The sequence below is a fragment of the Cibotium barometz genome, chromosome 43, assembly GCF_041138505.1.
Source record: "Cibotium barometz isolate CiBa-2024 chromosome 43, ASM4113850v1, whole genome shotgun sequence".
Taxonomy (NCBI): Eukaryota; Viridiplantae; Streptophyta; class Polypodiopsida; order Cyatheales; family Cibotiaceae; genus Cibotium; species Cibotium barometz.
In genome coordinates this window covers 46,373,593-46,386,704 of record NC_141088.1, presented here as the reverse complement: position 1 = coordinate 46,386,704, position 13,112 = coordinate 46,373,593, and positions in this window count along the sequence as shown.

Genomic DNA, 13,112 nt, shown 5'->3' with positions numbered 1-13,112 from the left:
TATATATATATATGGGTTTGGGTTAAGTTTTAAAGCATGAGAATTCAGAAAAGATGAAAAAAATTCACTATTTTTGGCCCCCACCACCTACTTGCAAGAATGATGATGTGGAAAGTGATAGGATAATTTGGAGGCATTTAATGAGGGTGATTTGGTGGGGAAGTGGAGGCAATAAACGAGGGAGAAAAAGATGTCACATTTAAGGGGATAGAGGAGGTTTTAAGGGGAAATGGAGGTTTAAAATTGAATTTTTGATATATATATAATAATCTGGGATAAGTTTCAAAGCCAAAAAACTTGCTAAATGAAAAACAAAATCACTATTTTGGACCCCCCTTAGTTACAAGCTTGGTGATGTGGAAAGTGCTGCTATAAGAGAGAGAAAATGACTACTTTAGATCCTAAAATTTTAGTTGGGAATTATAGGCTAGAAAGAGAAAACTATAGGCTCCAAATAGGCCTCTTTATTGCCCTTGTCTCCTTAAGAATGCTCAAAATTAGCCTTAATGCCTAAAAAGTAGGAATCCTTACAAGGCCCAAAAGATGTCCAAAGCTACCTACTGTAATTTTGGTATAAATGGTCTCATTACATTAAAGGAGAAATAGTTCTAATGGATCAAGAAGCTTCAAGTTTGGAGCACAACAAGGTGATAGATATTGAAGTTTATGATGAGGCCTCAACCTTGTTGACAATTATTTCACTATGGGAGGTATGTAATCTACTGTTGTGCAACTAAGGAAGGATATTACAAATGAATGTATACATGAGCTCCCACAAGAATATCTTTTCTTTCACAATGGAAGAAAAGTGTTGCAGAGAAGAGAAAAGACAATTTTGTGTAAAGATTTGTAGAACAAAGTGAACATCATTCCTCTCTAACTATAATAACCTTTGTAATTTTGAGCAAGACATTGATTGCCTTTTCAATAATAGTCCATTAATGTCAAGGATGATCAATCTCTGAAATTGGGAAAACACTTCAATTAGCTTTATCAAAACTGCTACAGATCTTACCTATTTCAATAAGTTTACATACTAAAAGAATCTCACTTTCTTAGAAAGAGTACAAATATTTTCAATTGGCTTACATTAATTTCTTTGTGTGAAGGTCGAAGGGGGCTCTTCCTCAGTGTCCTTGTGACATCATGTAGGTACAAATCTGTCTAGTTCTCTTTATGTGGATTAGTAGTCTCTACTCTGTTTATGTAAGGTTTGAACATCCCCCTAAGGCACATGTAAGGTTTGAACATCCCCCTAAGGCACATGTTGGTGGTGTTTAATTGTGTGTAGGTGAGTGTGTGTGTAGGTTTCTCCTTCACATATTGTGCATGCCTATTTCAATCTAATATGCTCTCTTTCTCTCTAACTAAATGTTTGTTTGTGTTTTTTTGTTTCAGCAACAACAACAAAATAAAAACTTCTAAAGTCAAGAAGCAACTTTTCCCACGCAGTCTCAAAGGTAGGCTAAATGTAGCTATTCAAGCTTTACATTGCACATGATAGTTGAGTCCATAGAAAAAAGGATTTCTAGAATATAATACTCTCTATTTTAATTATTATGTGTACATACTTACTTTGTCATAATTGTTGGAATCTTGGTATTTTTATTCTACATTATTAGTCAAGGATGAGGTTCTTGAACGACCGACCGAAGTGCATGTTGGAGTGGATTTTTCATAGCAGGTTGCTACACATCATGTCGTTACATTGGCTTTACTACCCTCTAATGAAGACCAAATTAAAAGTCTTGAGAATGTGAAGAAGAAAGCCATAAAAAGTGAATTGCAGTGATCCAAAACCTGCTTAAATAGAACCCTCCAATAAGCACAAAAAATGTTTTCGACCCGTTCTAGTGTCCTCAACCCAAAATGTCGCAAGCAATTGTAGTGTTGCTACTATCTTACATTATATGTTTATAAATTTGAGACCAATTTCCATCTTGATCAAATTATAAATGATTTTCAAATCATTGTTCCAAATAGACATCGTATTTATGAAGTTGAAAAATTATACAAAAACTAACTCATCTTTATATGAAAACTCACTCATCTATATATTCCAAAAAATGATTTACAACAAAGCTACATTTCAATGATCTTCAAAGGGGCCTGTGGTTGCAGACTGGGAGGTGGGAGATCAAGTGGGATCTTCTGTAGGAGATTGCCAAGAGGGTGTGTCAAATGTAGGAGATTGGGAATGCGCTTCAGATTGTAATGCCGATGGTGGAATGGGAGCCCCAGGAGCTCAGGAGGAATGGCAGTTCCTAACAAGGCAATCAATTGCATCTGCTTAAAATTTCCTAACATCAAAACTTGTATAGGATCCCAGCGCGGTGGACTCTACAAGAACAATATAAAGTTGGATAAGTATTTAATGCATAATATATAAGAAAACAAATACTAATTTAATAGAATCTACATCGTCTTGTAGCTGAAAAGTCCTCTGCAAGAGCAATTTTGCATTTAGATAGACCCTCCATCCACATGAGTGGGAGCTGGGTTGTACTGAAACTTCTATTGTACTCATTTGTATATCCAAAAAAATTTCTTAAGTCAAAGCCTCCCAGGAATTCAACATTTTCTTAATAGACCTAAAAATAAGCTCATTAAATATTCCTTATTTAAAAGTTTTAACGGGTTGGAGTTGTCAATATTTCTAACATAAACACTTACAATCAAACATGTCCGTGGGGTAGGCTATTGTCGAGTTGACTAAATAATAGACTTTGGTGCGAATGTAAACAAATACCAAGCTCCAATGGCTTCTACAAAAACCTTGAAGGCTTACAAAAAGATCATTAATCATGTGTATAAAAATTATACTAGTACTTACATTTCATGGTGAGCCAGCAAAACCACATGTAAGTGATCCATGTCAGTAATAAGAAACCAATTCAGGATATTCAAAAAGTGACGTCTCGATTATACAGTCATGTCAACAGTAGTGGGCCCTATGTAATAAGGAACCAATTCATGATATTCAAAAAGTGACATTTCGATTATACAGTCATGTCAACAGCAGTGGGCCCTATGTAAAGATTCTTGACTTTGCTGAAGAGGAGAGGGATTTAGCTCAGTATCTTGATGCTTAGCATCTTCATGTGAGGAGACTTTGATTGTGTCTTGGTAGAAGGACATAACAGTGCTCAAAGATATTTATGACATCCCTACATTTGCTTTGTCGTCTTTCCAAATCAAATATCTCCAGTACGTTTTGATATTGGAACTACAGGTAGTCTTTAACCTTAGAGAGGACTACTACGTCATAATCATTGCGTAAAATCTTGAGGAGGAGGATGATAATTTTGTAAGCACAGAAGGGGAAGAATTCTTCTTGACTCCAATGTTAAGGATACATAACTTCTTACTACTGGGAAAGCCTTGCAAATGATGTTTAGAGATTCTTCATTTTATGAACAGGCTGGGCTCCCTTTTAAGGAGGAATTCTAAATATTCAGAGAAAGCTCAGCATTTCTGATATCAAATTTAATGAGAATAACACTTTTGTAATAAAAAAATTCCTTTATGCATCTTTCTATGCATAAAAATCAAATTTAATGAGAATAACACATTGTAATAAAAAAAATTCCTTTATGCATCTTTCTATGCATAAAAATCAAATTTAATGAGAATAACACTTTTGTAATATAAAAAAATCCTTTATGCATTGTTCTATGCATAAAAATCAAATTTAATGAGAATAACACTTTTGTAATAAAAAATTTCCTTAATGCATCTTTCTATGCATAGAAATAAATTTTAATAATTAATATCAGTGATATCCATGCATATTCTAGGTGAATATATACATGGAGTAATTAGAATATTTCTTTTAGATGCAAAAATGGTGGGAATTACTCTTTTGGAATAACATAAAAACAAACTTTCTTTTCCACAAAGTTCTGGAAAATTTTGCCCTAACCTCCTTTGTATGGCTGACCATTTCTCATTTTTATCATTATTTATTTAACTTAATTTAACCCAAATTAGATTTATAGAACTCTAATCTACACAATTTTCTAAATTTAACCCAAATTAGATTTATAGAACTCTAATCTACACAATTTTCTAAATTCAAGAGAGTAAACAATAAGAAGAGCTTAATTAATCCTTTAGTTAATCTTTCTAGGATTGAGAAAGGTTGGAATGTAAAGAGGAGAAGGGGGTGGCCTTTTTATCAAAGGCATCTAGCATTTGAATTTAATTCAACATCTGCAAAACATAAAAATTAAGAAAACCATAGATTCTTCATTAAACAAGTAACAAAAATTAGCTTACATGGAGCTTGTAAGCTCTCCTTTGGCTTGAGGGATTGAGGGTTCTACTCTTGTTTGAAGCAAGAGTGGCCACCGATTCACTTTGGAGAGGATTAGGCCAAAAACAATTGAATTATTAAAAAATTCGAAGTAGATGGCTCACGAACGACAGGAGAGATAGTAACAGTGCATAAACACCATTAAGATTTTACAAAGAGGGAGGCTTCTATTTATAGGAAAAAGTGAGCCTCTAACCAAGCAAACTGATTCTAGAATTTTTCAGATCGGTTTGGTCAATTTTTGACCATTTTTGGGTCAGTTTAGCTTACTTTTTGGATCTAGTTTTGAAATAGGAGAGATGAAAATATCTCATTTTATTGATTAAAAATTGGGGGTAATGATGAGAAAAAGGCACCTACATGATGAGGAGAGGTCCCCACACTACTGAGGTGTCAAAATTCAGTTTTTTAATTCTTTTCTTTGGTCCTTAGTCCACTCTTCATCTTATGTGAGCATTTACTCATTCCCGGGGGGGGTTTTCTTTTATTCTTCAATTTATCTCCTCCTTACATTTTGATTAATCTAAATGGTCCATAGGAACCTTAATTGGACCATAATTTAAATTTTTTTAAAAATCTCGATCCTTAGGCTAAGGTCCTTTATACATATTTTTAATTAATTCCAATTGCACATTAGAAAGTTCTTTTTGAATTTCGGTTTCAAGGGAAACCATTTTACACACTAGGAGGATTTTTATATCCAAAAATATCTCAATTTTGAATAACCTCCCTCTAGATATTTTCTCTCTCTAGGCCAAAACAGGGTAAAACTGGATCTTTCTTTTATTTCAGAGAGGGGAATAATTATAAGATCATAAGGGGAGGTTCTTACACCTGCACACCTCAAAAGCTGGAGGGAGGAATCTTACAGAAGAGAAATGGCATGTAAAGAATTGTATCAGTGAGTTTTACACTCCCACTGATTATATGCATTGCTTGAAGAGATCATTCACAAAGGATGAAGAGCTTAGTGGCTTGAAGTCTCATGACTGGCACAAAATCTTACAGTTTGTGTTGCCGATAGTAGCTATTAAGGTTGCCTCATCAGCGAGTACATAAGAGAGATAATATACAAGATTAGTGCAGTGGTACGATGGATATTAAAGAAGGATATTAGAAGAGATATGTTGGAAGTTGCTCGTCTAAACTCCATTGAAGGAGATTAGAAGAAATACGTTGGAATCAGCTTATCTAAACTCCATTGAAGTAGTTACAATGGCAAAGAAATTCTTTCCAACAAGTTTCCTAACCATTTAATTGCACCTACTTGTTCATGTGGATGATGAGGTTGCTATAGCAAGTGTTGCTTATAGCTAATGGATGTTTTTCCTCAAGAGATTTATATGCCACTGAAAGATTTTTTTTGTCAAAAAGCTCGCCCTAAGGGCAGTATGGAAATGGGATGGCTTGTTCAAGAATCTCTTGTATACAACTCATATTTTTTTAGTACGTCAAACTCAAATATGCCATGATTGTGGACACAAGAATAGGATTATCGGCTCATTGGGGAAGAGCCTCAAGGACAAGGCCTTCAAAGAACAATGGACATGGCATTATGAGAGAAGATTAATAAATTTTACATCCGTAACTGATGTGCTATGGAGAAATGGATTGAGAGGTATAACCCAGCAAAGAGGGAAAGGGACCGAGATCGTTTTAATTTTAGAAAGAGTCAAACAATTAGAGTATTACCATACCTAGATTCACTCTCTCAACTTCCAAAATTTCCTTCTAGTAGACGGCTTCAACAAATCATAAAACAAGCAAAACATAGTGGTGTGACGAGGAGGAGGATCTTGCATATGGTTGTGATTACCATGTAAGTGAGTTTTTATATGTACACAAGAAACCGTAAGACATAGTCTTGTATAAATTTTTATTCTTGATACAATTTCATGATCTTCTTTTGCTTACAGTATCGCAAATGTGGTGCACTTTGGTCACGCGGTCGTCACTTTCAAGTGGATCGAATAGATAAAAAGCGAACAACATTTGACTGCGGTGTTAAGGAAAATTTCATGCAAGAAAGTCATTCAAGTGCAAGTGAACTAAGTAGTGAAGTTGGCATGCTTGATTACTGTGGAACGATACACAAGACATTATCAAGGTTGGGTTTAGAAAGTTTTTTATGTTCATTTTTTATGTGAAGTGGTTCAAGGTAGTGACTCAAGGACCACAAGCAACCATGCGCAGAGTTAAGAGAGGATTTGTTCAAGTAGACTCCACAAAGATATGGACAAACCAAAGGGACACATTTTTGCTACCAGAGCATTGTGAGAAGGTCGTTTTTAAGGTGGACCCGAGAGATTATAGGTGGTTGTTTGTAATCCAAATTGATCCATGCAGTAAACAAATATTTGAAGATATGGAAATATTAGATGAAGTAGAGGTTGAGGAACCCACTCAAGAAGCACAAGAAATAGATATTGATCTAGTTGAACAACTAGAAGAAGGATTAAATGAAGGTATAGTAATTTAACAAGAAGCACAAGAAATAGATATTGATCTAGTTGAACAACTAGAAGAAGGATCAAATGAAGGTATAGTAATTTAACAACTAAAACTTAAACCAGGAGAGCAAACACAACTAGCTAATCCAAAATTCAAAGAATAAATAGAAGAAAAATTTTCAACAGCATAGCAGCACAAGGCAAGGGAAATAGAATAACATCACCACCATCAGGACAAGATTGGGTGCAATCTCCCTAGTTGTGTAAGAAAAATGTCAGGAGAACGAGATTATGCTCGTAATGTATTGATGTCATAACCTGCAAGGTAAACTTAGAGGTCCAAACATGGCTCAGAGAGGCACAAAGGCATGGCTCAGAGGTTCTTATGGACATGAAATACCAACAAGAAAACTCATGCGACACCTAAATTGGTGATCGTCACACTGATTATCAAATAAAAAATAATATGCACAAAAAGTCTAATACATGATTCACAAAAGAAAAATGATCATCATCTTCACACCACCGCTCAATATACACCAGCCATACGACACCTCAATTAGTACCCTCGTATAGTGCGACACCTCAATTGGTACCCTTGCACTTCTCGTTGGCTATACTCAGACATTGTCCACGTTAGTTAAATAATTAATTGAGCACATCAGTTAATCCCAACATCATCTTGAGATATAGACAACCCATAAGTATTTTAATAACAGCCACACACATGCTTGCCAAAGCGTAAGTAACCCGAGAATCACCCCTCCATACAAACCAACTGAAAAAAATAGTGGAGGCCCACAAGTATGCCATATACGGGCATCCTCGATATACAGTTGCATAAATGCGTGAGAGGATGGCTTCATGATTGGTGTGGAAGACTAGATCTACACATAATGCATATGCAATGAACTAGTCAAATGAATGTATGTAAGACGAGTCTAAGTGTCCCATACCACATAGGCACATTGCACATACACACATAGGATAGTAAAAGATAGAAGGCATAAACGTGTATGGAGTAAGTATATGAAACTGATGTCCCATACGACCAGATTAATTCCATACATCATTTCCTTCAGAATAGAAGTTTGAGGCGGAGTGGCCAGTTCCCTTTGAAACTTAAATTCCGACACAAATTTTCTCTATCTAGATATTTTATTTTAGTTGAATCTATGGTTTATTAATTAGGTTCTTAGGTTGTAAAAATATTATAAAAACTCATATGAAAAATTCTTGTAAATAAAAGTGAGTGTATACATATACATACCTCCATCGTTGGTGTCATTGAAATTATCTTGGGTTGAAAAGTTATTTAAGAGGATGTGAGATTATAAATGAATAATGGATAAATTTGATAAAACACGAATGACTAGTAATGATTCTAACCATCTTGATTAAGTGAACAAGTCTAGAAGATGATGAAAGATTAATTTACATATGTAGTTGAAATAGACTTAAGCAATTAACTGAAGCATGAGAGAGTCGTACCTTTTATATATTTGATTGCAATGATGTTCTACATTGAGAAAAATGAGTTATAATGCAAACGGATTGAAATATAATGCAAACGAATTGAAATATAATGCAAACGGATTAAAATATAATGCAAACGGATTGAAATATAATTATTCTTCCAAACATAACTAGGGTTATATTAAATTATGACTTTATAAGAAATAGAACTTAGAGTAGTATGAATTAAAATTCTATGCATAATTATTTAAGCATGATCATTATTAGATCGCCTGCGAGCTCCGCTCTCCCCCCCCCCCCCCCCCCCGCTGCTTCTTGCCATCGCGCCTCACTTTCCCCCCCCGCCAGCCCTCCGCGGTCTCCTCCGCCCTCTCCCCCGCCTTCTTCATCGCGCCCCTCTACGCCACCTCCCATCCGCCTTCTGCCTCGCGTTTCTCCCTCGCCTTCACCCCCCCCGCCTCCCTCCTCTTCTCCGCTTTCTTCCCCCCCCCGCCTTCTCTTCCTTCGCCTCCCTCCTCGCTGCATTCCCCGCCTCTCCCCCCGCCGTTTACTTCCTTCCCCATTCTTTTTTCCTCCGCCTCTCTAACATCCTTCGCCTCCCCCTCTCTTCTCTCCCCCGCCACCTTTCCCCCCTCCGCCCTCTTTCTCCTCCCTTCAGTCCCGCCCCTCCGCCCATCGTTAACTCCTCCCCGCCTCAGCTCCCCCCCCCCCCGCGCCCCGCCCCCGCTATCCTGTAGCCCTCCGCTTCTCTTTTTTCCTCGCAGGGCTGTGTCCCTCCCGTTGGTGACCCGGTTTCTGGCTTTTTCCCTCTGGAGGACTCCATGGAAGCCGCTCCGACTAACCCTGCCGATTCCGGTCTCCGTCTGGAGTTCACAGCTGAAGATCTTCAGTTGTTTGTTTCCACAGTTTCCGCTCTTGAGGCCTCCTCCTTGGTCTGCAAGATAGTGGGTAGCCGTCCGATGCGGAGAGAGCTTCGCGACCTTCTGCAAGGCAGCCTTGTTGGCGTGCCCGCCAAGATCGTCAGCGTGGATTTTTTGGGACGTGGCTACTATCAGGTGGATTTCGAGTCCCCACAGGCAGCTCAGATGGTGCTGCCTCGGAGCCCCATTGCCCTCCGCTCTTCCCAGGCGTTCCTGGCGCGATGGACTCATGGTTTCGACCCCGCTTCTGACCCGCTAGCAGGCGCGACAGGTTTCCCCGTCACTATCTGTTTTCCTGGACTCCGTTGGGAGTACTTGCCCCTCTTGTCATCCATTGGCAAGGCGTTCGGGCAGGTGGTGGAGACGCCTCAGACAGCGGCTTCAGTGATTGCTCGGGCAGCAGGACTCCCGGCCATTCGGGTTGTGGTTCCGTCACCGGAGTCCCTCCCGAAGACGATCCTTCTCCCTTGTCTTTCTGGAGGACATATGATACAGCGCGTGGGGTATTCGGGCCTCCCCGGCCAGTGTTACATATGTCGGGAGATGGGCCATCTCGCACGCGCCTGTCCCCGCAAGGGGGCTCATCCTTCACGTTATGCCGCCTCCGGACCCCCTGCTGGAGACCCGAGGGGTGGCCATCCACTTCAGAGACCGGACATCCCTGGCTCGTCACACAGCAGGCGCCATCATCTGACGAGCAGGCCCCGGCGGAGGATGCCGCGCAGTCCCAGGAGGCTGGCGGATGGCAGGAGGTTCGCCGGCGGAAACGCCCGGCCCGTAGGGACCGTCGTCGCAGACGCCAGCAGGCAGCACAGGCTGGCGGACAGGCGACTCCGGCTGGCGTACAGGCACCTATCCGCACTTATGCTCCTGTCACGGATAGGCGGCCAGCAGGTCCCACCCCGATGGACGAGGATTCAGACTCAGTGCCCGTTGAGGCCGCTGGTGGAGCCTCCCACGTGGAGACCCCGCTCCCGCCTCCCCCCGCGGGGGGCCCCCCACCCTCCTTGGAGCAGATTCCTGAGGATCCTGGGCCGCACTCTTCGACCCCCGGCTCCCCTTCCCCTCACCCGGAGAGCACTCCTTCCACCCTTCCTTCTCCCCCCCCAGCCCCCCCTCTCCCGCCTCCCCCGGCGGCCCCCCCTGACACCTATCCTCTGGCAGATGCCTCTCCATCCTCTCCTCGCTCTCCCCCCTCCTCGCCACGAGCCCCCATCCCTCCCTCGGCCTCTCCAGGATACTTTGCCAGACCACCCACTGCCCCGGGGCAGCGCAGCTGGGTAGGCCAGAGCTCAGTCCAGCGGCTGTTCCACCCCCACTCCGGGCCGGTGGAGATGGCGATCCTCGCCTCGCCTGCCACAGAGTTCTCTCCAGCCTCCCCTGGGGGGCCCCCGCGAGTGATGGGGCTACCAGTGGATTACGGTTTTTTCAGGTGCCTCCAGCTGGATGCTGGCCCGTTCGAGACACTGGTCGCGCCCTTGCGAGTTTGCGTGGTGTGCCATCCCTCTCGTTCTCCCTCTGTGGTGAGCAGCATGGTGGCTTTCTCCTTTCCTCTCAGTGTTGCCCCAGACACAGTTTGGGATTGTAACTCTGTAGAGGAAGTTTTGCGTGATCAGATACTGGAGTTTTCTCACCACTTCAGTGACTTGGGGCTCACGGACCTATTGCAGACTCGATTACACTCAGCCCGCATGAGCCTGTTTGGTATAGGAGACTGGCGGGCGGATCCGGTCCACACCTCAGTTGAGGCGGTGCTTCTGATTCTCCTCCATGCCGCCCCGAGGGTGCAGCCTACCTTTAGATACATATATGCAGAGGATTGGTCTCACGCCTATGCCCTGGACAGGGCGAAGGCGGAGTGGGGCTGGACACAGAGACAGGTCACCCTCTTTTTGGAGAGACTCCGCACCCGGACAGACAGTGATTATTCTCCCTCCAAGCCGGCGCCCAAGACTCACAGAGTGGAGGGCAGATCATCCGGGCCGGCTGAGAGGGGTGAGCCAGTGGAGGCTGCTTCACTTGCCATAGCTCATCCATGAGGATCCTCTCATGGAACATCCACGGTCTCGGTGGACATCGCTGCTACATTGGCCGGGGCAGACTTCGCCAGGAGATCCAGAGGGCTCTCGTTGGAGGACCCATCGATATCCTTTTCATCCAGGAGCACCACCTTTCTGCCGGGCGTACCCGCACCTGCGGGAAGATCTTGCCAGGCAGGAGTCACACTTTTTGGTCACCGGCATATGGCTCCCAGGGGAACCAGGGTGGAGTATGCATCTCAGTCAGCGAGCAGCTTCTATCTGAAGTTGTGGACTCTGGCATTCTGGTCCAGGGTCGTGCGCAGTGGATCATCCTTTGGGTTGGGGAAGACCGCATTGGCTTCCTCAACTTCTACGCCCCTAATGGGGCGACCGGGAGAGCCGAGTTCTGGAGCACCATTAGGCAGTCCCTCCCCTTGGCAGACCATTGGTGCCTCGGAGGGGATTGCAACATGCTGGAGGATGCAGAGGACAGGATGGGGGGCAGCCAGGAGACCATTCATGGGCCGGAGCTAGCTGCCTGGGAGGAACTAGTGCTTCAGGTGAGAGGCCAGGATCCGTGGACTCTCCCGGAGTTTGGCAGGTTGCAGGGGAGCCTATCTTTCTCGCGCTCGGATAGACGGGCCACAGGGGTTAATCTATCCCGCATCGACAGGTTTTACATTGATGAGTGGGCCTGTGATAGAGGTGGCACAGTGGGCATACTTGCAGGCTCCTCGTTTTCAGATCACTATCCAGTGCTTCTCCAGATCGAGGACCCCACGAGAGGAGAGCAGGGCGAGAGCGTCCGGATTCCAGATTGTCTCATAGAGGAGCTCGAGATTGCGATCAGAGTTGAGCAGGTCTGGCAGGAGCTGCAGTTCAGGAGAGGATCGGCAGCCAGCGACCTTGCCAGTGGCTTGCAGGAGATTAGCCAGATGCTCAGACAGGCTGCCTTGGACCGGCTGGAGGCTTTCAGAGAGCAGGAGAGGAGCCTACGGAGGAGTCTAGCGTCCCTCCAGAGACTCCAGGAGAGGGATCCTACGAGCCCTTGGATCTCAGAGCAGATGGAGTCAGCTCGCATGGAGATCAGATCCATCGAGGAGAGGAGGGTGGAGTTCCGATTCCATGCTCGGGCTTCTTTTTGGACACAGGCTGGGGACAGAGTGACTCGAGATTTCTTTGAGGCGGCAGGGCCTCGCTTCAGACGAGAGGGTCTCAGGCGTCTCCGGCAGGCTGATGGCCAGGTTGTGGTGGATCCCCCCAGGGTTCGGGCTATAGCCACAGATTTTTACAGGGACCTTCTCTCTGCTGAGCCAGCAGATGACAGGGTGAGAGAGGCTCGGGAGGCAGTCTGGAGCTTCACGAGACCGGTTGTGCCGGCCCATCTACAGCACTCCCTTCTCTCTCCCTTCTCGGATACGGAACTGGAGGAGGCTCTTCAGGCATTACCTCCGGGCAAATGCCCAGGAGAGGATGGTCTTTCGGTGGCTTTCTTCCAGAGGTACTGGGGCCTCTTACACAGGGGCTTCAGATTGGCATTCCAGGAGATTATGGAGTCAGGAGTCATGTCGGACAGCATGGCTGAGGGTTTGATCCACTTGATCCCCAAAGAGGGAGGAGACAGACTGGAGATTAGACAGTGGAGACCGATCACTTTGCTAGGCACGGCCTACAAGGTCCTAGCTAAGGCGATCAGCAGGCGGCTTCAGCCTCACCTTCCGGACATCATCCACTCCACGCAGACTGGCTTCATCCAGGATAGGAGCATTCTGGATAACATTTTCTCCTTCTGGGAGGCTACGGCTCTGGCTAGATTTCGACAGGAGGATCTGGCAGTGCTCCTTCTCGACTTCGAGAAGGCATATGATCGGGTGGACTGGGCCTTCTTGGAAGGCACTATGGAGAGGATGGGCTTCCCCCCTCAGTGGAT